This window comes from Ornithorhynchus anatinus, chromosome X4 (genome assembly GCF_004115215.2).
Source record: "Ornithorhynchus anatinus isolate Pmale09 chromosome X4, mOrnAna1.pri.v4, whole genome shotgun sequence".
Classification (NCBI taxonomy): Eukaryota; Metazoa; Chordata; class Mammalia; order Monotremata; family Ornithorhynchidae; genus Ornithorhynchus; species Ornithorhynchus anatinus.
This window is the reverse complement of record NC_041752.1, coordinates 632,305-658,153: the sequence shown is the minus strand read 5'-3', so window position 1 is coordinate 658,153 and position 25,849 is coordinate 632,305. Positions and strand designations below refer to the sequence as shown.

Below are 25,849 nucleotides of genomic sequence, written 5' to 3'. Positions count from 1 at the left end.
TTTCTCTGTCTCTCTGACAATCTCAGTCTCTATAGCTCTGCCTTTCTCTCTCTTGCTGCCTCCGACTCTCCCGTTTCCCCAGCACATGTTCAGCCCTCCAGAAGTCCAACCCCCTGCCTGGGAGAGGGCAACCGAAGTGCCCCACTTTGACCTCGAGAACATCTGGTAGTTCTCCTGTGGCGACCCCGTCCCCCGGGCCCCCCCGAAAGCCCTCCAAGGCACCAGGCGTAAGGACTCACGCGTGGATAATCCTGTAGGAAAGAGAGCCTAGGTCCTCAGGGGATCCGGAGAAAGTCTGGTCAGTAATGGAGAACTGTGGGAGAGGGCCTGGTCCGTGGGGAGAGAGGGTCTGTTTGGTGGTTGGAGAATTCTGCATTGGCCAGACTGAATGATAATAATAATAATAATAATAATGTGTAGTAGTACCAAGCACTGTACAAAGCCCTGGGATAGATACAAGGCACCATCCCCGATCCACAGGGGGCTCACAGTTTAGGTAGGAGGGAGGATAGGAATTTATTTCATCCCCTTTTTCTAGGTGAGGAAACTGAGGCACAGAGAAGTGAAGTGGCTTGTCCAAGGTGACAAAGCAGACGTGGCAGAACTGAGACTAGAACCAAGGTCCTCTGACTCGTAGACGCAGGCTCTTTCCACTAGGTCACCGCTCTGCTTAGACTGTGGATTGTAAGCCCGTTGTGGACAGGGAATGCATCTGTTTACTGTTATATTGTACTCTCCCAAGCGGTTAGTTAGTACAGTGCTCTGCACACTGTAAGCGCGCAGTAAATATGATTGAATGAATAAATGAATACTCTGTGCCCGACACTGTAGTAGCACAGGGGTAGATGGAAGATAATTAGGTTTGACCCCGCCCCAGTCCCGTGTGGGGCTCCCAATTTAAATTGGAGGGAAGAGGATTGAATCCCCATTTTACAGATGAGGTAACCGAGGTACAGAGAAGTTACATGGACTTGCCCGAGGTCACACAACAGACAGGTGCCATGGTACTTGTTAAGCGTTTACTGCTGGTTATGGGCAGGGATTGTCACTCCTTACTGTTGTATGGAATTTTCACAAGCGCTTAGTAACAGTGCTCTGCACACAGTAAGCACTCAGTAAATACATAGTAAGTGCTCAATAAATGCTATTGAATGAATGAATGAATGAATACTCTGTACCAGACACTTTAGTAAGCACAGGGGTAGATAGAAGGTAAGTAGGTTTGACCCCGCCCCTGTCCCGCGAGGGGCTCCCAATCTAAATTGGAGGGAAGAGGATTTAATCCCCATTTTACAGATGAGGTAACCGAAGCACAGAGAAGTTACATGGACTTGCCCAGGTCACACAACAGATAGGTGCCATGGAATGGGGATGAAGACTGTGAGTCCTACATGGGACAACCTGATCACCTAGTTTCCACCCCAGCGATTAGGACAATGCTTGGCACATAGTAGGTGCTTAACAAATGCCGACAATATTATTATTACATTATTATTTAATCCCCATTTTACAGACGAGTTCACAGACACATGAATCCCAGCGTCCGGGATTCGCCCCCAGCCGGGCAGCCTGCCAGCCGCGGGGGGATCCGGCCCCCAACCCAACCGGGCCGGACTGGGCCGGGCCGCTTTCCCCGGGGGCGAGAGGATGGGGGGGCGACGCGCACTCCCCACCGCAGCCCGTTGGCCGGAGGCCGGGGCAAGCGCCGGGTCTCCGCCAGTCAGGGTGCTGAGAAGGCCCCGACGACCTGCAGCTGCACGCGCTCTTTGTGCAGCAGAGGGTCGTTGACCCGACGGGTCACGGGGTTCGGCCGCAACCTCCAAAAGCAGCCCCCGCCCCGCATCCTCCTTGCTTGTGGGGCCGGCGAGGGGGCCGTCCCGGCTGTTGCCCACTCCGTCGCCTTTCGCTTCTATGTTCTGATGGCTCAAGCGCACAGGTGTAGCGTTTTGCTCACAGCAGGCGTCTAGTATGGCCCCCTGCATAGAGATGGCGTTTAACACCGCTCTCTGCGCAGAGAAAGTGCCCAGGAAGAGGCAACGGTGGAGGTGGGAGAGCCAGGGGTGGCGGATGGTCCGTGCTGGCTCACCGGGGGGAGAGGCAGAGAGTGTCGGTTGGTCTTTGCTGGGTCACTGGAGGAGAGTTAGGGGTGTTGAAGGGTCTTCGGTGGATTACTGGGTGAGAATTAGGGAAGAAAGGGGAGGAGTCAGGGCAGTCGGATGGTCCATCCTTGGTCATTCAGGGAGAGTGCGAGGAGGGAGGGTTGGGGGGTGTTGGAAAATCGAGGCCCAGAGAGGATAAGTGACTGCCCCGAGACCACACAGTTGATGCCCCAGGCTTGTGCTTGGATCACTAGACCCAGCTACTTACTGTCTTGCCCCCAGCTCTGCCTTCAGTGGGTTCCTCCCCTCCTACGTCCCTGGAGCTCCTGGAGCTCTCCACAAGAAGACAATCCCCAGCCCAGAGGGGCAGGGAAGACTTGATGCCCATTTTCCCACGGGTTTTCTCCACTTTCTTATTTCTTTCTTTTTTTTTTAATGGTTAAGTGCATATTCTGCGTCAAGCACTGTTCTAAGTGCTGGGGGTAGATACAAGATAATCAGGTCGGGCTCAGTTCCTGTCCCACGCGGGGCTGACACTCAGGCCCCGCAGCAATCCTTGAGCACACCGTCTCCTGACCATTCAGGCTGATCTTCTCTACTTCCCCTCCCCCTTCATGGTGGAGCCCCTTCCCTCCCCCATTTTCCTCCCCGGTGAAAGCCCCCTTGTCTTCTTCCCCTTTTCCCTTACCCCTCACACATTCTTTTCCCCCTCCTCTATCCCCTCTACCCTCCCCATCAGAACCCCCTCTCAAGTGGTTCTGGGTTCTTGGCCAGTCAGCCCTGGGGTCTGATTTTTCCCCAGAAGAGGGACTCCATCCATTCTGGACTATAAGCTCCTGTTGGCCAGGGATTGTGTTTACCAACTGTGTTGTACGTTGCTCTCCCAAATGCTTAGCATGGTGTTCTGCACACAGTAAGTGCTCAGTAAATACCATTGATTGATCGATTTGAGTCCCCCTCCCGGGTGGCCTCCCAACATGTTTCCGCCCACTCCCCACCCCGAGCCTCCCTCCCGGATCCGATTCCTGTTCCCGAGAGAGGGATCCAGGAAACTGGCCCACCTGCTCTGAATGAAATCAGGCTGCCACGGGAAAGAGAAATCAGGCTGGGGCGTGGTGCTTCCCTAAGGGGCTTTGGGTACTCCAGTGGCCCCATGATGGCACGGGCCAGTGGGAAAGGCATAAGGAGCAAAACAGGTTCAGGAACTTTTCCTGCTGAACTTCTCTGCAGCCTGAGGCAGCAGCAGTCCTGCCTGTTTGGGAAAGGGGATCCTGGAGGCTCGGTCTGGGAGCGTCTTGGGTGGAGGACTTTGGAGAGTCGGGGAGGGGTGTGAGGCGATGTGGGGGGATGAGGAGGGTTTAGGGGGCGCCTGGAGGGATCTGAAGTAACATGGGGGGTGGGAGAGAGTCAGGGGATCTTGAGAGAGTTGGGGAGGGGACTGAGTTGAGAAGCCAGGGAGGGCCGGTATGGGTCTTGAGGGAGTTGGAGAGGGCCCGGTTAGGTGTGAGGAGACCTATCAGAGGGTGAAGTGCTGAAGGAAGTTGGAGGGTTTGAGGTGGATATGGGGGCAGTCGATGGGGCTCCGAGTGAGTGCAAGGGGCCTGGGGGAGTCAAGATCTTGAATCCCAGGATCCTGAATTCTGGGCAGGGCCTAGGTCGAACCTTGCTCTCCTAGGTGACTTTGGACAGATTGCTTAACCTACCAGGGCCCCTTGGGTTTCCCTGACCATAAAATAAGGGAGAGGCTCAGTCCCTCCCCATCGCCTCGCCTCATCCTCATTGTAGGGAGAAAGAAGCCAGCTGGAATCGCTCACCATGTGGGCAGGATGCCTGTAGGGTAGAGTGTCTGGCCCCGACCTGTGGGATTGGGCAGATCCCCAGCTCCCTCTCTCCTTCTGCCACTTGGTAGATCAGTACCCACGGCAGTACCCCTGCCCGCTCTTCCAGGAGGACTGAGAACAGCTGCCCCTTTCCAAACCTTGGATCCCTTCCCGGGACAAGGAAGCTTCAGAGGGTCTCCATCCGTAACCTCACATCCCCCCTCCGTCCCCACCCCGGCCTAGGTCTGGTCCTCCCCCGGACCCCCTACTGGTCTCACTGACCAATACTGAGTTGGGGTCTCCCAGCCGGCATTTCCCGAGCCCCTCGACTTGGGCACGTGGGCCACCTGGCTGCTCCGGGGAAAACCGAGCAAAGCTGAATGCCCACTGGCCTCTTCCTGACCCTCACAGTTCCCTGGGGTTCGGGGAAGTCTCAAAGAGACCAGGACCTTCTGCAGATGTCAGACCTTGTTCCAGCCGTGCTGGCCCCTGCCTGAGTCTTGTGGATGGTAGTGCTTACTGCCCTCCGCGTGGGAGCTTTCTGATCTGCCCGGCTCAGGAGACAGTAGCTGCTTGCAAGCCAGAGCCAGGTTTGGGCAGGTGAGGATTCTCTCCCTCACTCCCCCTTTGCCGCTGTATTAGCCCAGAGCAGATGGCTGGACTCTCCAGGCTGGGATGGGCGTTCAGACCTCCCAGCCTTCCTCTGGAAGCTACTGTCTGCCGGTGGACGGGTCTTCGGGCCGGGCCCTCCTGCGGGCCCCGGCCCTTCCCTCGTGGCCCCAGGCCAGCCGGCCCGTCTCTGATCAGGCAGGTCCCAGCTGAGGAAGGCGGCAGCCCGCGGGGCGGCCTCCCTGCCTTTCATCTGTGCCTCCGGCCACGGCCGGGTGTCCCGGCCCAGGCTGCGGCTGGCTAATGAGTAATCCGGGGCTGAGGCAGATCCCACGGTCCCCGGCCCAGCCCGGGGTGACCTTTGGTTGGCATAACGGCGGCCTGACCCGAGCCCGGCTATGGTGCGGGAGGCGAGAGGGCCACATCCCCTCTTCACGTCCCCCTCCTTGGGGTACGAGGGGAAAAGAGCTTCTCCTGCCTCATTCCCTCCTTCAGCCCCTGCCTCCTCCAGGAAGTCCCCAGATTACGGGAATAGCAGACACCAGACCTGCTTCCTGCCCAAGCCCCAAAACAACTGGTGAGGCCTGGCCTGGGAGGAGGCTGGCCCTGGTTTCTACACAATCTTCAGCTCTAACGGTTCCCTCCTCAACTACACACCCATCCACCCACCCCCATTCCCCCCAACCCTAAGATCCCAGACCCCGGGGCGTGTGGATGGTTCAGTGGAAAGCATCCCCACTCTACCCTTCTCATTCTCTAACCCCCAGACGGCGAGTTTGTGAGAGGAAGCACCCCGATACCAGGAACCATTTGTAGCACCCAAGGGTGTCAGGAGGACCAGGGTGGGCAGTGGCGTTGCAACCAGGTAGGGCCAGCTGCTGAAAGGGGCGCCTCGCCGTCTACTTGTTGAACCGCCCGTGGGAAAGAGACAGTTTGTACAGACACACAAACACACCCACACCCACAGACCCCCCACCACACCCCCCCCCACACCCCTGTCTCCCACCCCCCAGGAAGGAGAGGGCCGACAGGCCTGGGGTGGACACCGTTCTCCCCTTCCCCCAACTCTGTTCCTGAACCTCTTGTCCCAGCGGTAAACGAGGACGCACAGACCTTGAAAATGTCTGACGCCTCCCACGGGAACAGGCTGACCTGCAGATCGGAAACTTCTTTGATCTCTAGAAATACTTTTCCTAGGGAAAACCTGGGGAATATACCCCAATCTGGGTATGGAGGAATGGGGGCGGGGGAGTTCTGGTCTGGCACTCTACTGCTTCTCTCAGGACACTCCTGGAAGGTAGCCTTGGCCCCTGGGAGAGAACAGGGGACAAGGAATCCAAAGACTCAGGGCCCTGGCCTGCTGTGTGGCCTTGGGTAATTCACTTAACCTTTCTGGGCCTCTGTTTCCTCACTTACAGAGCTAAGATCCTTGAGGCATATGGGAGTTAGTGGGCAGAGTCTGATCTGAAGCAGCGTGGTTTAGTGGTTAGAACATGGACCTGGGAGTCAGAAGGACCTGAATTCTAATGCCGGCTCCACACCATGTTTGCTGTACGACTTTGGGCAAGTCACTTCTCTGTGCCTCAGTTATCTCATCTGTTAATTGGGGATGTGTGAACCTCTTGTGGGACGGGGACTGGGTCCAACCTGATTAACTTGTATCTACCCCAGGGCTTAGAACAGTGCTTGGTAAACCAGTAAGTGCTTAAGTGCTGTAATTATTATTATTATGAATCCCAGCATTCAGCACAATGCTTGGCACGGAGCAGGGGCTTAATGCCCTCATCATGGAACAGACACAACCCACCTCTGTCCTCCCATCTGCAACATGGCAGCAGGCAAGAGGGTGTCCCGGTGGGTCAGCCTGGAGTGGGCACAGTGCCTAGCCCCACCCCCTGCCCTCACTGACAGTCTAATTCTCTCTGCCCCTTGTCTTTCAGCCACCCTTGTGCCACAAGCACTTGGTTTGAGGACTAGAGAGTTGATTCTAGGAGAGATGGAGCAGAGTGAAACTATAGAAGGGAACGTGTTTGCTAACTGTGTTTTGCTGTGCTCTCCCAAGTTCTTAGTTTGGTGTTCTGCACGTAGGGAGTGCTCAACAGACACCGTTGATTGGAATAAGGCCGAGGGCCTCTAAACTAGCCCTGCTCCCTAAAATAAATTCAAAACAAAACCCACCACTCACTTTCACAAGAGCCATCCCCAGAGCTGAAGGATAAATGTTTACCTCTGGCACTGAATATAGTGCTTGGCCCACAGTGACCATTATCGAATAAAGACACCCCGACCCCTGAAAATTTGTCCACACCCTTCCCCAGTTACAGCTGCCAACGCGAGCCTAATTTGCTAGTGATGTTTTTGGCAAGACCGCCCCCAGACACCTACTGTTGCAGAAGTTAGAGGGTACGAGTAATAGGAATAGTATTTAATAAGTGCTTATTTATTATTAATAATAATAATTGTGGTATTTGTTAAGCACTTGCTATGTGTCAGGTATTGTACTAAGGGCTCGGGTGGATACAAGCAAATTAGGTTGGACACAGTCCCGGAGTCAAAGGGACGAGGCTGGCCCCATTAGAAAGAGCAGTTGAGACCATCCACAACCGAATTTATTGAGGGTCTCACAGAACTAGTCCCACATGATCCCCGCCCACCACCCGCTTACAGTTTCAAGGTGGAAGCCAGCGATCCCGGCTTGGTGAATCTACAATAGTTAAGAGGGTGAGGATGAGCACAGAGCACGCATCCCTAATGGATCAAGGAGGGAGCAATGGAATGCTATTCACGGGTCCTTCTGTCAAAGTGGGGAGGGGGGTATTAGACTGTGGGAGGTGGGGACAGGGGGCAGACGAGGCTGGTGCATTGGAGTGGGTACAGTGATGCATTGGTCTTTTACAGCGCTGGTGGTGGGTCAGAGAGGATCCCCTCCCCCCCCTTACTGCTCCTCGAGGAGGTGATAGGTGGTCACACAAACACAGACACACAGTGACAGCTCACACTCTACCCTACTCCGAACACTGGCTTCCCCTCCCTCAGGTTTCCCCGACTCTGTCCAGTCGGGAGGAGGCTGGAGTCCAGGGGACAGAGCTGGGCAAGAGGCTCTGCAGACCGGGCTGTGGGAAGGTTCAACCTTCTAACTAAGGGCCCCAGGTTTCACCTTGGCCACGTGGTCGGGTCGGAAAGAGGCAGAGTCTCTGTTCGGAGGCCTGGGCCCCTGTTTCAAGAAGCAGCTCCCCGCTGAGAGAGGGAGAGCCCCCACCTCACACGCCGCTCCTCTCCTTTCCCCTTGAAACACAGTCACTCCCACACCCATCATCTCCTGGAGGAGGCATCAGGGACATGGTATTGGGCCTGGGGAAGAATAACGAGTGGTATTTGTTAAGCATGTCTCTGTGCTAAGCGCTGGGTTGGGTACCGGATAATCAGGTCGGACACAGTCCTTGCCCCACGTGAAGCTCACAGGTTAAGGGAGAATGGGATTGAATCCCCGTTTTACAGATGAGGAAATAGAGGCACAGAGAGGTGAAGCAACTTGCCCCAGGTCATGCGGTAGGCAAGCGGCAGCTCAGAGGAACATGCTTCGGGATGGGGAGAATACTGGGCTCAGTCCTGTCCTCCACGAGGGGCGACACAATCCTCATGGTCCTGGAGCAGGAGTAGGCGGGCGAGTGGTCAGTCTTCTCCCTGGGCAGCAGCTGCTGGATGTCCACCTCTGAGCCATGCTGTAACCTGGCCTTCTCTATCTTTGGAAACAATCAAGAATATCTAAGTGGCCACTGGGTACCAAGCACTGTATGCGGTGGGACAGTCCCTACCCCCCATGAGCTTACGCTCCAGTGCAAGTAACCACTGGCCGAGGGTGCGTGTCCCAGCCAGCCAGCCAACCATGGCCACAGAGCCCTAGGGCAGTCTCGGGGAAGTCCCATCCCCTGGCAGGTGGGACCCTGTCAAACATGGGAACCCCCTGAACTGCCAAGTAGAGGGACGGTGGAGCTGGGGTGCAGGGAGGCAGACACTGACCTGACCCAGCCTCGGGCCTCGGCTCTCGCCGTGGTCCCATGGGGCTCTTCAGGGGCTGAAGGAGCGTACGATGTCCTTCCTGAGAGGGGCTGGGAATGGTCCGCTGGCCTGGCTGCCTCACCAGATGATCCAGTCCTGTCCCAGGAGATGATGGAGGGGTGCCCAGGGTCAGCTCCCCTGCCCCCCAAAACAACAAACCCCTCCCCAACTCTAGGGCTTGCCCATTTTCAGCAACTCTTTCTTTCATCTTCCCTCTCCCATCCCAGCATCTCCCCTGGAGCTAGATTCTTCAGGTGCTAGGAGGTCTCTAGCAGCGCCGTCCATCGGGGCAGTGACCCCTTCTCCAGCCACCTTCTGGCCCAGCCCCCAGGGTGGGGGTGGAGAAGCAGCATGGATACAGCACAGGCCCGGGAGTCAGAAGGTCATGGGTTCCAATCTCAGCTCTATCACTTGTCTGCTGTGTGATCTTGTGTCACTTCTCTGAATTTCAGTTACCGCCTCTGTAAAATGGAGATAGATACTGTGAGCCCCGTGTGGGCTTGTATCCACCCCGGTGTTTAGTACAGTGCTTGGCACGTAGTAAGCACTTAACTACCACAATTATTATTATTCCCAGCCTGGCCCAGAGTCCAGCCCTGGTCCACGGAGAGGATGCAGCCTGGCCTCATGTCCAGCAGCTGGTGGTCACTTACCCGTCCTGTATAGAGAGATTGGCAAGGAGTGGAGGACAGCTGGACTCAAGGACTCCAGACCAGATCAGGCTCCTCACGTGTGCCGCTCCAGCCCCTTCTGCACGTCCCCTGTGGACGGGGCATTTGGGTACCCGCTTTCTAAGGGACGACGTACACCCATCTCATTCTAGATCTCCCACTCTACTGCGGGACACGGGCCGACACAGACGACTCACCCCCTGGGGAAGCCAGAGGACGGACAGCCACAACCGGGCGCAGCAATCAGTCGGTCCGGCCGTCCGTTCCCTGGCTAACAGGAGTGTCCGGGTGACAGAAAGGTAGCGCGTGTTCACTGCCCTGAGAGTTGGGGGGCAGAGGGAGAAAACCAAACTGGCAGAAGACACAGTCCCTGCCCTCAAAGGGTTTCCAGTCTGTCGGCCACTGTTACTATCCTCCCACTTTCACACCACTGTGGGTGGTTGTCTCGGGGTGGCGGGCAGGCCCTCTCCCTAAAAGAGGTATGGTGTCGCCACCTGTCCCGGATGAGGGGCTCACATTGCTAGGCAGAACAATCTTATTTATCGAGTGCTTACCGTGAGTGGAGCACTATACCAAGCGGTTGGGAGAGTATTATACAAAGAGTTGGTAGACATGTTTTTATTGCCATTGTTCTTATCTGTCCGTCTCCCCCGATTAGACCGTAAGCCCGTCGAACGGCAGGGACTGTCTCTATCTGTTGCCGACTTGTTCATTCCAAGCGCTTAGTACAGTGGTCTGCACATAGTAAGCACTCAATAAATGCTTTTGAATTGAATGAATGTTCCCTGCCCACGGTGAGTTTACTATCTAGAGGGGATCCAGACAGATGCAGATATCCTGGCCCCCCAGGGAGGCTCAAAGTGCAGGGTAAATGCATGGATGCAGTCACCCTTACAGATGCACGGATGCAGTAACCCTTCCTCCACCAGGGAGGCTCACAGTGCTGCACAGATGCATGGACATAGAGACTCTGTCCCCCAAATGGGGGGGTGCTGCCAGTCTCGGAGACAGATGCATACAGTAAAATGACCCGAAATTCTGCATCACCAAGGTCTGCATTACCGAAACTCTCAGGCGATCAGTCAGAGTTGCTGCTGACCAGCAGTATTTAGTCAGCTCACTGATGTAAGCTCTTGGGAGAGGGGGAAAATTGCTGATAGTTGCTATCTTCTAGCAGGTTGGATGGATTGGTTGGTAGGATTAATGGAAGGACCAAGGGCAAGGGCATAACAGGAGATAGAACAGCTCTCTGAAACAAATGCAGTGTCTGCCCACAAGGAGTTTTCAGTCCAGTAGGCGGAACTCACAGACCCCAGCCATTCACAGTCTTACGGCTGTCAAGGAGAAAAGAGTTTAGAAGAACCCCAGAGTCAAGTTAATCCAAATCAAGAATATGTGTAAGGGCAGTAGTTGGATGGACAGGACCTGAGAAGATAGAGCTTAAATCAGGGAATTCTTCCTGAAGAAGGAAGAGATTTTGATGATGAGATGATCAGTGGGCGGTCAAGGGCTCAGACACTGGATCTAACTCTTGGGGGAATGGAGGAGATGTAATACCTGTTCTCCATGAATCCTAAGCCTGATGGAGCGGGGAAGAGATACACAGACACCCAGACAGTGAGCATGCACCACCTCACCTGGATCCCCACACGTTCCATGCAGCCATCGCGGTAGTGTAGGTTGTCCCAGCCTCACGGAACCCTCTGGCTGGGATCTCCGATCCCAGATCCGGAAATTTAGCCCAAGCCAGGCCTGCCCTTCCTCTCCGGCCAAAGCCTTAACCTGCCTCCTCTGCCCACCCTCAGCCCAACCCAGCGGGACACTTCTCAGCCTCAAGGCTGGGACACTAATAGCAAGACCAGGAAAATAATAGACCCCCAAACCATCAGCACAGTCATTGCCCCCAGCTTGTCCAAGCCCCTTCCCAAGGCACACTATTGATCCACATGGTTGTCAGTATCATAGAATCCACGACCCCTGTCCCTTCCTCCATTATCCCCCAGACTTGTCTTGAGGCTAAGGAGCCAGCCTGAATCACTCACGGGCATCCAAATCACTTCAGAAACACCAGGACCAACCTCTGTCCCCAAGCCTACCAGAGAAGCAGCCTTCACTCTCCCCAAGCCCTTCCCCACTCTCTGAGTTCTGCATCCCCTACAGACCCCATCATTATCATCAGCAATCCCAGCCCCTCCCCCCCAACAAAGGAAGGATGTTGCTGGAGCAGCAAGCATCCCTAACTCACTGGACTTCCAAGGCCAGCTCCCCTCTGCCTCCCTTCTATTAGAGTGGCCTGGGCTCAGAAGCCTTATATAGATCAGGGCAGGGCCTCAAAGGGACGGTGCCTCCTGTCCCCATAGAAGGGCACCTGGAGGAAAGATTGGGTCATTAGGGAAGGCTGCCCTACAAGCCTGGAAACACCTGAGCCCAGGACCCTTGGCTACTCTTTAACATTCATTCCTCATAAACCTCCTCAAAACTTTCCCAACACTGTCAACGACACCAACATCCTCCCTCTCTCACAAGCCCACGACTTTCATTTTCTCCTGAACTCATCCTCTCTCCTTCAACCCACAGATTCGGTGAGTCACCAAATCCTGCCGATCTTCACAACAGATCCAAAATCCACCCCTTCCTCTCCATCCAAACTAGTACCATAATGGTCTAACCGCTTGTCATATCCCACTTCAACTACTTCATCTCCTTTTTGCTGACCTCCCCGCCTCCAGCCTCTCTCCTTTCCAGTCCATAATTCAACGTGTATTCATCCTCGCTCATCTCTCCTGCTGTTGACCCCCTTGTTGATACCCTCCCTTCCGCCTGGAGCTCCCTCCCCCTTTCTATCCGCCAGAACGCCTATTTTCCCGGCTTCATACCTTTATGAAAATTACATCTCCTTGTCCCTCCAGTCTTATTTTGTTTTGCTTATGGGTCACCTACGTTTTTGAGTACACACCTGCTAAGCACTTGGATGCTCACCCTCCCATCTCCACTGGCAACGCTTGCGTTGCCATCCTTTTCTTGTAATTCATTTCATTGTCTTTCGTAGCTAGACCGTAAGTTCCTGGAAGGCAGGGAAAGTGCCGACTTTATTGTGTTTGCCAGAGTGTTCAGTACTGTGCTCTCTGTGCAGGGTAATCAGTAAGTATCACTGATTAATTGAATGCTTGCAGGATTGACTGATGGATAAATAAGCCTCCTGTGCTGGAGAAGAGGTGCAATGCACCCCCATTCAGGGGTGCGACCTCGTTACCCCATTTCTTTGCTCAGGACCCGAGGCTCCGCACCCCTTTGCCGGTCAAGCTCTCTGAGGCCAGGCCCCCACGCCCGGGGCTCATGGGCTCGCACCTCCTGGATTCCCCCACAGAGCGGAAGGGGTCACAAAATCAGTCTCCTCCCATTCATTCATTCATTCTATCGTATTTATTGAGTGTTACTGGGTGCAGAGCACTGTACTAAGTGCTTGGAAAGTTCCATTCAGCAACAAATAGACAATCCCTGCCCAACAACGGGCTCACAGTCTAGAAGGGAGGGGGTGGGGGCCTCGAGAGAGAAAGAAAGAGAGAGAGCGCACAGAGTGAGCAGCCCTCGCCCACCCACAGGTGCTCAAAGACGGAGCTCCAACGGTGGCCCCGTGGGGAGGGGCGGTCCGAGTGCCGGATGAACCCGGGCGTCCCGGCTCCCCCAGGCGCGGGACGCGGGTGGACCGGCGACGGCGGGACCCCCGCGGGGGCCTCCGGGGGGTGGCGAGGCCACTTCCAAGAAGGGAGGAGTCGCTGGCGGCTCCGGGAAGGCAGGAAGGCGAGGGTGGGTGAAGGCGGGCGTCTACCCAAACCACAGGCCCGGCCCAGCCCGCCGCTGCTCTCACTGCTCAGGACCCCTGGTCCTGCCCCCCACCCCCCTCCGACCCCTTAACGCTCGCCAGATGCGCTGCTGCCTACTCCTTTCTCTCTCTCTAATAATAATAATAATGGCATTTGTTAAGCATTTACTATGTGCCAAGCACCGTTCTAAGTGCTGGGGTAGGTACAAGGTAATCGGGTTGTCCCAGGTGGGGTTCACAGCCTTGATCCCCATTTTACAGATGAGGTAACTGAGGCCCAGCGAAGTGACTTGCCCAAACTCACACAGCTGACAAGTGGTGGAGCCGGGATTAGAACCCCCGACCTCTGACTCCCAAGCCCGGGCTCTCTCCACTAAGGCACGCTGCAGGCAGACGGATTTCTCTCATCGGGGTAGGTCTGTCTGACTGGGACTCTGCTCTAAACTGGCCCCAGCTGCCTGGGTCCACTGGTCCGTTGGGTTCGGGGTTCCCGGTTGATGGGGCCGGGTCTTCTCCGATGGCTCCGACCAGCGCTTTGCCCACAGTGGGAGCCCAGCACAGTGCTCTGCACACAGCTGATGCCCAGCATAGCATTCCGCACACAGTAGGGGCCCTGCACAACAAGGTATGGTGGCGTGGGTCAAACCAGAAACCCAAGGAAGAGGGACAAGGGACCGGGACCCTGGACCCCTTCCTCCTCCTCTTCCTCCTCCTCCTTTTCCCCCTCCTTCTCCTGCCCCCGAGGATAATATCCAGAGGCATCATCCAGTGAAGACAAGGCAGCCCAGCAGCTCGGGCCGAGTCTACGCTGCGTGGCCCTTTGTCCTGCCAACTGCCCATTAGGTGCCCAACGGTATGCCCTTCTGCCCACGTAGCCCCAAGGCCACCCCCAACGAGACCCAAGTAGTCTTTTGGCAAGAACCACTTGCCCGTCTAGAAAAGGGCTTAGGAGTGAGTTACGTTGAGTGCTGGTGACACCCAGGAGGTTTGGGGATTATCTGCAGATTCCAAACTTCGGTTTAGGGTCAAGATCCTGCAGCCTGGACAGGAATGAGTACAGACTGAGACGCGGCGGGCCAGGAGTTTGCAGAACCGGGAAGGTGGGGGGGACAGAGGGAAAAACTCAAAATGATTTGTTCCCAAATACTATCCCCACAGGAGCTGGATGGGGGCAAGTTCAAACCAATTTACAGAGGAGGAAACCGAGTCCTGGAAAGGGTAAGTGATTTATCCAAGATTTCCTGGCAGTTCTGGGGCCGAGGTGCGTCTCGAAACTAGGTCTCCTGACTCCTAGCCCCGTGCTCTTTTCTCCAAGCCACGCTGCCTTCCCTACCGGGTAGAATTTATGGAGAGGTACCTCGGAGCAGGGAGCGTTACAGTGTTTATGGCGGTATGTTACGGCAAGAGGTACTGTAGAGAGCGGACAAAATTATTGAGAGATGCACTGTAACGTACTTTGCTTATGGAGACATAGATTGTAGTAGGGGGTTTTTACAGAGCTCCGTTGAGGCAAACTGTATTTATGGAGAGATACGCATCGTAGCAGTCGGAATTATGGAGCGATAAATTGGAGCATGCTAGGTTTATTGTAGCAGGCAACTCTCACAGAGATCCATTTCAGCATACTGTGCTTCTGGAGAGGTACGTTACGTGGCAGGAGGCAGAAGGAATGTTTTCTGGACCTGGAGGTCTATGAGACATGATACCAAGATCCCTCTTTTCCCTGGGATCTGTCAATCAAGTGATCGTGTGTATTGTGCACTTAATGTGGGCAGAGCACTGTACTAAGCACTTGGGAGAGCATGATACAACAATAAACAGAGTCCCTGCCCACAGTGAGCTTACAGTGCAGAGTCTGCCCGGGGCTATTTGGGAGCAAGCTTCTTGAAGGCAGGGAGTTGGACGGAATAATAATGACGGTATTTGTTTAAGCACTTACTGTGTGCCAGGCACTGTTCTAAGCGCTGGGCAGGCTAATCAGGTTGTCCCACGTGGGGCTCACAGTCTTAATCCCCATTTTACAGATGAAGGAACTGAAGCCCAGAGAAGTTAAGTGACCTGTCCAAAGTCGCACAGCTGACAAGCGGCGGAGGCGGGATTAATAATAATAATAATAATGTTGGTATTTGTTAAGCGCTTACTATGTGCAGAGCACTGTTTTAAGCGCTGGGGTAGATACAGGGTCATCAGGTTGCCCCACGTGAGGCTCACAGTTAATCCCCATTTTACAGATGAGGGAACTGAGGCACAGAGAAGTGAAGTGACCTGCCCACAGTCACACAGCTGACAAGTGGCGCAGGCGGGATTAGAACCCATGACCTCTGACTCCCAAGCCCGGGCTCCTTCCAGGGAGCTACGCTGCTGCTCCCCACTCTCCTCGCCAGCCCTATGAAATACCCCCCACCCCCCCATTACTTGCCCCTGGGTCTAGGAGAAGCTCATCAAGCCCAGGTTGGAAATTCGGGGTCGCCCTCTAGTGGCTACCCCTTTCAGACTAGGACAATGGCGTTTATTAACATTAACAAAAATAATAATAATAATAATAATAATGATGGTATTTGTTAAGTGCTTATTATGTGCCGAGCACTGTTCTAAGCACTGGGGTAGATACAGGTTAATCAGGTTGTCCCACGTGGGGCTCACCGTCTTCATCCCCACTTTACAGATGAGGTCACTGAGGCACCAAATCAAGTGATTCGCCCAAAGTCACCCAGCTGACGGGTGGCGGAGCCGGGATTAGAACCCACGACCTCTGATTCCTAAGCCCGGGGTCTTTCCACTGAGCCACGCCGCGGGTTCAGCGAGGCGGTGAGACCGGCCTATTCAGCAGCTGCCGCCCTTGGGTGCCAACTCTGTGCAGAGCGCTGTGCTGGGCCCTTATTGTGCACAGAATTCTGAACTGGGTGCCTGCCGTGTGCAGAGTGCTGCCCTGCTGTCCCATCAGTGTTTATTATTGTACTTTCCCAAGCGCTTAGTACAGTGTTGTGCACACAGTAAGTGCTCAGTAAATATGATTGAATGAAATGTGATTGAATGGTAAGCAAGACACTGTACTGAATGCTTGCTGTATGCAACGTAGTGTACTGGGTGTCTGTTGCTTCCCTCTACGTACCATTAATTAATTTTATTGTCTGTCTTCCCAGCTAGAGTGTAAGCTCCTTGAGGGCAGGGAACAATTCTATTGTGCTCTCTCAAGCGCTTAGTATAGTGCTCTGCATACAGTGGGTGCCCAGTCAAGGCTATTGAATAATAATGATGGCATTTGATTACCGTTTGCAGAGCACTATATTGGACCCCTACTGTGTGCAGGACTCTGGACTGAATGTCTGGTGTAGACAGGGCACTGTATTGGGCATTTGGCAACAACCGATAAAAGTAGAAGACATGATCCCTGCCCTTGAAGGTTTTACAGTGCAACGGGAAGACGAGTCAGCCCAGAGGCAAAATATACAATAGGTCAGAAAGTACAAATGTTAAAGTCCTTCCTCGGGATGGGGGCAGGAGGAGGGGGCCTGGTCCCTGCCTTCCCACACACTGCTCCTGTCCGCCCGACCCCACCCGACCCGACCCAGGAAGGACGGGTGGGTGGTTAGCCCCTCGTGGGCTTCCTAGCCCACAGGGAGGTGTTCAGGCCCGTCGTCGCCGGCCCCCTCTCAGGGGTTGCCCATCCCCACCATCTCCTGGCTGAGGCCCTAGCCTGGTTTATCCGCCCTCTTAGTGGTTAAGTCGGGGGTAACGCATGTCCGAATGAACCCAGGGTTGTGCCCTCGTACCCACCACCTCATTTTATCCTCGTCTGTTCCTGGAGGCAGGGGGAATGTCCCCATTTTAAAAATGAGGAAACTGAGGCCCTGAGAGGGGCTCTGAGAATCACCCGTTTGTAATTGGTGACCCCAGCAGCCAGAGAGCCCGGGCCGGGCCCCTTGGGGTGTCCAGGGCACGCCCCCGCCTCAGAGCTGAGCGGGGCTCACCGGCCACAGAGCATCGAGAGCCCCTGGGACCCGAGATCCAACCGGGACCCCTGGAAATTAGCTCTGGATCTCAGCCTTCTGTGCAGAACGCAAACACGGCCTGTCCGTCCCTCTGCCCCCGGGCCGAGCGCCGCTCGGACCGCTCCATCTGTGAAGGTTAGTCCCCCGGCGACCTTGGCCTCTCCAGCGCAGGCGGGGCAGGGGGCGCCGGGGCGGGGGGACGGGCCAGATGGCTGGAGGTCGGGGGCCGGGGAGATCGGAGTGGACACCTCTGGCCGCGGCGGGCGGCCGTGTGGGAGTGGAAGAAGTGGAGAGGGGGCCCAGGTCCCTCTGCTGCGTCTCTCTCCCCAAGCACAGGCTCCCCCACCTCCCCATCCCAGAGTGCCCGAAGGAAGAGCAGCGAGCAGCGGGGCCGGGAACGTCACCCCAGGGTCGCCGGTTCAAATCCAGGTCAGCAACGAGCGAGCAGGGGCCGCCCTGCGGCGTCCAGCACGGGGAGGCAGCTCTCAACTGGTGGCGGGAGGTGGCTGGCCGGGGCAGACGGGTCACCCAGGCCACGGATCGAGCGGCCGCGGGGCTGGGGACCTCCCCGGAGGGTGCGGTGCCCTCTGGTCCGGCCCCACCGGACACACCTGCTCTACCATTTGGAAGAAACCAGAGAATCTTAAGGCAGGGCACCAGGCGACCCTGAAAGGTCACTGAATCCCTCCCCCTGCTCCCCTAGGCAGGATCCCATTTGAACACCCTAGAGAGGGTTACCCTTTCTGCCTCCCGCTTAGACTGTGAGCTTCGTGTGTCCGACCTGATTATCCTGTATCTGCCCCAGCACCTAGCACATGCTTGCTGCATCGGAACTGCTCAATCAATCAGTTGAGCACTTACTATATACATGTATATATATATACATTTACTGTGTGCAGAGCACTATTCTAAGCGCTTGGGAGAATACGGGACAACAGGGTTGGTAGGCATGTTCCCTGCCCACAAGAAGTTTACAGTCTCCAGGGAAATTATATCCTAGCAGTGCTTTAAATAGTAGTAGTCCTCCAGTGGCATTTATGGAAAAACTCACTGGATAAGGAGAATAATAATAATATGTGCCAAGCACTGTTCTAAGCACTGAGGTAGATACAAGTTAATTAGTCCCTGTCCCAGATGGGGCACACACGCTTAATCCCCATTTTACAGATGAGTTAACTGAGGCCGAGAAGTTAAGTAGTACATAATAATAATGGTCTTTGTTAAGCGCTTACTAGGTGACAAGCACTGTTCTAAGCGCTGGGGTAGATACAAGGTAATCAGGTTGTCCCACATGGGGCTCACTGTCTTAATTCGCATTTTACAGGTGAGGTAACTGAGGTACAGAGAAATTAAGTGACTTTCCCAAAGTCATACAGGAGACAAGTGGCAGAGCCAGAATTACAAGCCAAATCCTTCTGACCCCCCAGGCCCGGGCTTTATCCACTAAGCCATGCTGCTCCTCACGCTGCCTCTCTGGTGCACTATACTAAGCCCTCGGGAAGTTTAGAATAACCAAATGACACATTCCCTGCCCACAAGGAGCTTCCATTCTAACTTTCAAAGACTCCTAGGGGTCCTGAAAGACTCCTAGGGGTCCTGAAACCTTTCTTCTCTCCAGAGACTATTCTTTTGCTAGGCCCAGAGAGGGGCAGAGAGTTGACAGAGGTCACCCAGCAAGTCAACAACAAGTAAGAGGAGAACCCCTCCTGCCCCCAACGAGGATGTGCCATCTCATGGAGATCTGACCCGAGGGCCCCGGCTGACATGCTGGCTGCCTTTTGTGCCATCTCCCATTCTCTCTGAGCTCCCGTGATTGTGCCTAAAAAATATTCCTCAATCCAAGATAGCACCATCCAGAGCGGTTGGTGTAACCTTGTGGAAAGAGCACGAGCCTGGGAGTCAGAAGACCTGGGTTCTAATGCTGGCTCCACTACCTTGGGCAATTCACTTCACTTCTCTGGGCCTCAGTTTCTTCCTCCCTAAAATGGAGATGAAATAGGTCTTTGCCCACCCCCTTAGTCGGTGAACCCCATGTGGGACAAGGACCGTATCCGACTCATTTTGTGCATAACCCAGCATCTAGTACAGTGCTTGGTACATAGTAAGAGCTTAACAAATAGCACAGTTATTATTATTACTATTGGAAAGATCAAGATATTTGGGGCAGAGAACATGTCTACCAATTCTGTTGAACTGTACTTCCCCGAGTGCTTAGTACAGTGCTCAGCACACAATAAGTGCTCAATAAATACCTTCGATTGGTTGATGGGTTACATGACATCGGCAACCAGTTGTGACCGATGTTCTGACGAACGACAGACCAGCTGCCTGGTCAACCGACAACTAACTTTGGCCAACTAACTGATTGTCCGACAGATGGACCGACTGTCCATCCAAGCGCCCCCGATCACCTGACCGTCTGATCGTCTGATGGGCCGACCGACCGACAGATGGACTGACCGACAGATGGACTGTCCCACAGATGAACAGTTTACCTGTCAGGGAGGCAGGCTCAGGGAAGTTATTTGTTCGAAAAGCCAGGCCCCTTGGCTCTCGAGTCCACAGCCAAGTTGCCAAACCCGGGCCAGGGGACCAGGGAACTGTAACCTGACCGAGGGGGGACCCGAGGGGAGGGAGCAAGGTGAAGACCGTGACCTGAAGGGGAGACCTGAGGGGTCAAAGGGCGCAGGCTGGCAGGCAAAGGAGGCTGAGTGGGGGAAGGGATCAGGAGGTCCAGCTCTTTGATGGCTGCTCTGCGAGCCAGGGGCTGGGGTTCACGGTCCGACTGGTGCCCGATGCCCTTCTCTCCCTTCGCCGACCCTCCCTTTCTCTGCTGCAGCAAAGGCCTCTTTCAGGTGAAATGGGAGGGAGAAAGTAAAGAGATGAGGAGAGGCCCGAGAGGAGGGGAAGGGAGGGGAAACGGAGAGGGTAGGCCGCAGGAGGGGAAGGAAAAAAGAAAAGGGGGAAAGAGAGAAAGGGGAGGTGGGGGAGGAGGGAAAAGAGGAAGGGAGAGGAAAGGGTGGAGAGATGTGAAGGGGGAAGGAGGGGGAAGGGAGAGGCAGGAAGGATGGGGGGGAGAAGGAAAGAGAGGGGGGTGGGAGGAGCGGGGAGAGGGGAGGAAGGGGGAGAGAGACACCCCCTCACCCTCTAGCTAGCGCGAAGCATCCCAACCACATGTGGGAGCTTCGTAGGAGGCTCCACCTCTTCGCCCGGCCCGGCCCGGCCCGGCCCGGCCTGACCCAGCCCGACCCCGAGGCGGCCCCGCGCTATTTTGGAACTCGAGGTCTAAAATAAGAAGGCGGCAGTGTGTGCCGCGCCGGAAACCTTGATTTGTGACAATGATTTCTCTTTGATTGAGCGGCGGCGAGAGGAGCGGGGCCGGGGATGGGGGGAGGGGGAAGAGGGGAAGGGGTGGAGGAGAGGGGAGGGGGTGGGGGAGAGGCACATCTGGGAAATGCAAAACTTTGTATTTTCCTTATTTCACCTTTCGCCCTCAGATTCAGGGTCGGCTCCTGCCTCCTGCCCCACCCCCGCCCGCGGAGTTCTCAGGCCGTGGAATCTGCAGACCTCCCAGCCCGGCTCAGGTGCCCACCCCGGCCCGGTGCCCACCCTGGCCCAACTGTCTGAGGGACAGTCTGACCGCCGACAGCCTCGGGACGGAGCGTGCCGGGGGGGATTGGGACCACCCTTCCTGCTCGGAACACGCTGTGGGTGAAATTTCCTGGGGGGAAGAGAGGGAATTGGGGGGTGGGGGGCTGGGGCACCGTAGAGCCTCGGGCCCTGGGGTCCACTTCTCGGAACGGAGGGGGACGGTTCTTGCTTCCTACCCCGACAGTGGCGGCATGGAGGTGGGACACACTCTGGGAGTTCCAGACCCTGAGGTCCTTCAAGGGGGCTTCATCTTGTTTACCAAGTACGGGGTCCCCCCCCCCGAATATGTGCTCTACAGAGGTTTTTGTCAGACAGGACAGTCCTCTGGGTCTGTCAACTCCTTATGGGCTGGGATTATGTCTACCAACTCTATTGTATTACTCTCCCAAGTGTCCAGTACAGTGCTGTATGCGCAGGAAGCGCCCAATTAATACCACCGACTGCCTGAAAGGAGTTTGTTCCAAGCAGATTTTGCTGCAAGTTGATGTCCTGCTGGACCTTTGGTCATGAGACTTGAGACTGAGCAAACAGGACCTCCCTTTCGCTGTGCGTGTGTGCGTGCGCGGGTGTGCGTATGTTGCATGCACACATCCATGTGGTGGGGAGGGGGAGGGGGGAGGCAGGGCTACAGACAGAGACACTGATGCAGGAAGACAAAATGTGTTGATAGCAGTTCTTCTTCATTCTTTTTTACCTGGGTCTGTCGTCAATCCGTCAGTGGTGTTTATTGAGCACTTGGTGCAGGGCACGGTGCTAAGTGCTCGAGAATATAACAGAGTAAGAAAACTTGATTCCTGCCCTCAGTGAGTTTGCAGTTTACTGACCATGTTTAATTCCCGTCTGTGTATTCTTTCCAGACCCTTAGTACCCTGCAGGCCCTTGCAACTGCTGCTCTGCAGGGAACAGTGGACTTAGCGGTTGGGAAAGTACAATACAATGGAATTAGCAGGTATGATCCTTGCCTTCGAGGAGTTTACAGTTTAGTAGAAGAAACAGACATTAAAATAAATTGCAAGTAGGGGAAGCAGCAGAGTTTAAGGATACTGAGATAAGTGCTATGAGGAGAGTATCAGAGTGCTTAGAGGCTTACGTGACCCAGTAGGGAGGGACAAGCTGGGGGCAGGGGGACTCAGAGATTAGTTAGTAAAGGCTTCCTCTAGACCGTAAACTTGTTATGGGCAGGGAACTTGATTGCTAATTTGGTTGTGGTGTACTCTCCCAAGTGCTTAGTACAGGGCTCTGCACATAGTAGGAGCTCAATAAATTCGATTGATTGATTGATTCCTATAGGAGACACGATTTTAATAGGACTTCGAAGATGGGGAGAACAGGAGTTCTGCGGAATATGAAGGGGGAGGGAGAAAGCGTAGGGGCGATAGAGAGGTGAGAACGAGACACAGTAAGTTGGCACAGTGACGCCGGGTGGAAGTGGCAGGGGAGTGGGGATAGATAAGATGGCGAGAGATGACCAAGTGAGTTAAAGCCAATGGTCAGAAGTTTCTGCTTGAGGCTCAGAGGGGCAGACCTCCAAATGTGGAGTATTTTGAGGAGTGGGGAGAGAGGTGCAGAATGATGAGTGGGTTGGGTTTTTTTGGTGACATAAACGATCCATACAGCAGATTGAAGTGTGAACTGGAGAGGGGAGAGGCTAGAGGCAGGGAGGTCAGCGAGGAGGCTGTTGTAGTAGGAGAAATGGGATATGAAATGCTTGGACCAGCGTGGCGGTCCACGCTGTGTGGATGGAGTGGAAGAGGCAGTATTCCATTGATATGGTAAAAATAGAACGGTAGGGATTTGGTGACTGAATCTGTGGGTGAAGGGAGAGAGATGAGTCAATCAGTCATTGGTATTTATTGAGCACTAACTCTGCACAGAGCACTGTACTAGGCGTTGCCGCGGATGCGGGCTTGGGAGAATGGTGGTGTCAACGATGAGGGGACGTAGCTCTGGCCGCTGCGACGTGATCTTTCTGGGATCATTAGTGACAGCCTTGCTTGGCGGCAAGGGAAGGTACTTGTGATTTACTAGCTGTAATTTATTTAAATGTCTGTTTCCCCTGCTAGACTGTAAGCTCCTTGAAGAGAGGGATCCTCTGGAGGATCCACTGAAGCTAGGTTCCCCTTCTGGGCCCCACCTTTTCCCACCCAAGCATCCTCCGCATCCTACCTCACCTCACTCATCTACTACTACAACCGAGCCCACACACTCTGCTCCTCTAACACCAGCCTACTCACTCTACCTCGACCTCGTCTCTCTCTCGCCACCAAACCCTTGCCCACATCCTCCTCCTTCTGGCGTGGAACTCCCTCCCACTTCATATCTGACAGATCGCCATTCTCCTCCCCTTCGAACCTTTCTAAAGTCAAATCTCTCCAAGAAGGCTTCCCTGACTTTCCCCAATTTATCCGTTCTTCTTTCTGTGTCGCCTATGCACTTGGGGTCTGTACCTCTTGAGCTCTCTGATGCTCGTTCCGACCCCAGCCCCACGGCACTCATGTCCGTATCCTTACGCTCCGCCCCGTCTCCTATCTGTAATTAATTTTAATGTCTGTCTCCCTAACAGATCTGTAAGCTGCCTGTGGGCCGTTGTCTCCCAACTCTGTTGCACGGTACGCTGCCAATAATAGTAATGATCGTGGTACCTGTTCATTCATTCATTCGATCGTATTTATTGAGCGCTCACTGCGTGCAGAGCGCTGGACTAAGCGCTTGGAAAATACAACTGGGGAAGCACCGTGGCTCAGTGGAAAGAGCCTGGGCTTCGGAGTCAGAGGTCATGGGCTCGACTCCCAGCTCTGCCACTTGTCAGCTGTGTGACTGTGGGCAAGTCACTTCACTTCTCTGTGCCTCAGTTCCCTCATCTGTAAAATGGGGATTAACTGTGAGCCTCACGTGGGACCACCCGATGACCCTGTATCTCCCCCAGCGCTTAGAACAGTGCTCTGCACATAGTAAGCGCTTAATAAATACCAACATTATTACAGTTCGGCCACAGATAGAGACAATCCCTACCCAACAACGGGCTCACAGTCTAGAAGGGGGAGACAGACAGCAAAACAAGTAGACAGGCATCCATAATCACTTCCAGTGTGCCAGGCACTGTACTCAGCCCGGGCGTAGGTGCAAACTAATCACAGTGCCTGTCCCACATAGGGCTCAGAGTCTGAATTAGGAGGGAGAGCAGAAATAATAATGTTGGTATTTGTTAAGCGCTTACTATGTGCCGAGCCCTGTTCTAAGCGCTGGGGTATTCATTCATTCAATAGTATTTATTGAGCGCTTACTATGTGCAGAGCACTGTACTAAGCGCTTGGGATGAACAAGTCGGCAACAGATAGAGACAGTCCCTGCCGTTTGACGGGCTTACAGTCTAATCGGGGGAGACGGACAGACAAGAACAATGGCACTAAACAGCGTCAAGGGGAAGAACATCTCGTAAAAACAATGGCAACTAAATAGAATCAAGGCGATGTACAATTCATTAACAAAATAAATAGGGTAACGAAAATATATACAGTTGAGCGGGCGGGTACAGTGCTGTGGGGATGGGAAGGGAGAGGTGGAGGAGCAGAGGGAAAAGGGGAAAATGAGGCTTTAGCTGCAGAGAGGTAAAGGGGGGATGGCAGAGGGAGTAGAGGGGGAAGAGGAGCTCAGTCTGGGGGAAGAGGAGCTCAGTCTGGGTAGACACAGGTAGACACAGGGGAATCGGGTTGTCCCACGAGGGGCTCACAGTCTTAATCCTCATTTTACAGATGAGGTCACTGAGGCACCGAGAAGTTAAGTGGCTCGCCCAAAGTCACACGGCTGACAAACGGCCGAGCCGGGATTCGATCCCGTGACCTCCGACTCCAAAGCTTTTTCCACTGAGCCACGCTGCTTCTCTAAAAATCTTATGGCCATTTCAGAGAGTAGGACACTGGCGTGCATTATGGTTCGGTCACTTAGCACAGCGTTCAGTAGTGTGTAAGCACTCAATAAATGCCATTGATCGATCGATCGATTGATTGATTATCCTCTGGGAGTGTGAGAGGCTCACCTGGTCAGCGGGCTCATTCCTTAGGAGCTCTCGCCCCCCTGTGGTCACTTCCTGGCACGCACGGTTGGCTGAAGGAATGCCCCAGCACACTCCCGTTCCCCCTTTGTCCCCTGAAAATATCGCCACATAATAATAATAATAATAATAATGTTGGTATTTGTTAAGCGCTTACTCTGTGCAGAGCCCTGTTCTAAGCGCTGGGGGAGATACAGGGTCATCGGGTGGTCCCACGGGAGGCTCACGGTCTTCATCCCCATTGTACAGATGAGGGAACTGAGGCCCAGAGAAGTGAATAATAATGTTGGTATTTGTTAAGCGCTTACTATGTGCAGGGCCCTGTTCTAAGCGCTGGGCTGGATACAGGGTGATCAGATTGTCCCACGTGGGGCTCACGGTTTTAATCCCCATTTTACAGATGAGGGAACTGAGGCTCAGAGAAGTGAAGTGACTTGCCCACAGTCACCCAGCTGACAGGTGGCGGAGCCGCGATTCGAACCCCTGACCTCTGACTCCCAAGCCCGGGCTCCTTCCACTGAGCCACGCAAGTGACTTGCCCACCGTCACCCAGCTGACAAGTGGCGGAGGCGGGATTCGAACCCATGACCTCCGAGTCCCAAGCCCGGGCTCTTTCCACCGAGCCACGCTGCTTCTCTAAAAATCTTATGGCCATTTCAGAGAGTAGGACACTGGCGTGCATTATGGTTCGGTCACTTAGCACAGCGTTCAGTAGTGTGTAAGCACTCAATAAATGCCATTGATCGATCGATCGATTGATTGATTATCCTCTGGGAGTGTGAGAGGCTCACCTGGTCAGCGGGCTCATTCCTTAGGAGCTCTCGCCCCCCTGTGGTCACTTCCTGGCACGCACGGTTGGCTGAAGGAATGCCCCAGCACACTCCCGTTCCCCCTTTGTCCCCTGAAAATATCGCCACATAATAATAATAATAATAATAATAATGTTGGTATTTGTTAAGCGCTTACTCTGTGCAGAGCCCTGTTCTAAGCGCTGGGGGAGATACAGGGTCATCGGGTGGTCCCACGGGAGGCTCACGGTCTTCATCCCCATTGTACAGATGAGGGAACTGAGGC

General features: G+C 54.5%; 1 long non-coding RNA gene across 1 annotated transcript in view; it reads left to right on the top strand.

Annotated features, from left to right (window-relative positions):
- The window catches only part of LOC120638140, a 70,327-nt gene extending 46,966 nt beyond the window's left edge, over nucleotides 1–23,361 (top strand). Inside the window, exons 2-5 of the long non-coding RNA XR_005659645.1 lie at nucleotides 14,240–14,299; nucleotides 20,571–20,780; nucleotides 21,582–21,673; nucleotides 23,288–23,361. This is a non-coding gene — a long non-coding RNA (uncharacterized LOC120638140). The remainder of the gene's footprint in view (nucleotides 1–14,239; nucleotides 14,300–20,570; nucleotides 20,781–21,581; nucleotides 21,674–23,287) is intronic.
- The last annotated feature ends 2,488 nt before the right edge of the window (nucleotides 23,362–25,849 follow it).